This window comes from Cyprinodon variegatus, unplaced genomic scaffold (assembly GCF_000732505.1).
Source record: "Cyprinodon variegatus isolate N-32 unplaced genomic scaffold, C_variegatus-1.0 Scaffold189, whole genome shotgun sequence".
Taxonomy (NCBI): domain Eukaryota; kingdom Metazoa; phylum Chordata; class Actinopteri; order Cyprinodontiformes; family Cyprinodontidae; genus Cyprinodon; species Cyprinodon variegatus.
In genome coordinates, this window is record NW_015150642.1 from 301,838 (window position 1) to 303,064 (window position 1,227).

A 1,227-nucleotide genomic window follows, 5' to 3' on the forward strand; every position below is an offset into this window, starting at 1 on the left:
ACTAGAGTATACCGCAATAAACTAGAGTATACCACAGTAAACTAGAGCATATCACAGTAAACTAGAGTATACCGCAGTAGAGTATACCACAGTAAAATAGATTGTACCACAGTGAACTAGAGTATACCGCTGTAAACTAGAGTATACTACTGCGAATTAGATTATACAGCAGTGAACTAAAGTATACTACTGCGAACTAGAGTGTACCACAGTGCACTAGAGTATACCGCAATAAACTAGAGTATACCACAGTAAACTAGAGCATATCACAGTAAACTAGAGTATACCGCAGTAGAGTATACCACAGTAAAATAGATTGTACCACAGTGAACTAGAGTATACCGCTGTAAACTAGAGTATACTACTGCGAATTAGATTATACAGCAGTGAACTAAAGTATACTACTGCGAACTAGAGTGTACCACAGTGCACTAGAGTATACCGCAATAAACTAGAGTATACCACAGTAAACTAGAGCATATCACAGTAAACTAGAGTATACCGCAGTAGAGTATACCACAGTAAAATAGATTGTACCACAGTAACCTAGAGTATACCGCTGTAAACTAAAGTATACTACTGCGAACTAGAGTGTACCACAGTGCACTAGAGTATACCGCAGTAAACTAGAGTATACCACAGTAAACTAGAGCATATCACAGTGAACTAGAGTATACCGCAGTAAACTAGAGTATACCACAGTAAACTAGAGTATATCACAGTGAACTAGAGTATACCACAGTAAACTATAGTATATCACAGTGAACTATAGTATACTGCAGTAAACTAGAGTATACCCCAGTAAACTAGAGTATACCGCAGTAGAGTATACCACAGTAAAATAGATTGTACCACAGTAAACTAGAGTATACCACAGTAAACTAGAGTATGCGACAGTAAACTAGAGTATACCGCAAAAAAGTAGAGTATAATGCAGTAAACTAGAGTATACCGTAGTAAACTAGAGTATAATGCAGTAAACTAGAGTATACCGCCGTAAACTAGAATATACTACTGTGAATTAGAGTATACAGCAGTGAACTAAAGTATACTACTGCGAACTAGAGTATACCACAGTAAACTAGTGTACCACAGTGCACTAGAGTATACCACCGTAAACTAGAGTATACTACTACGAATTAGAGTATACCACAGTGAACTAGAGTATACCACAGTGAACTAGAGTATACCACAGTGTACTAGAGTATGGGACAGCAAACTATGAGT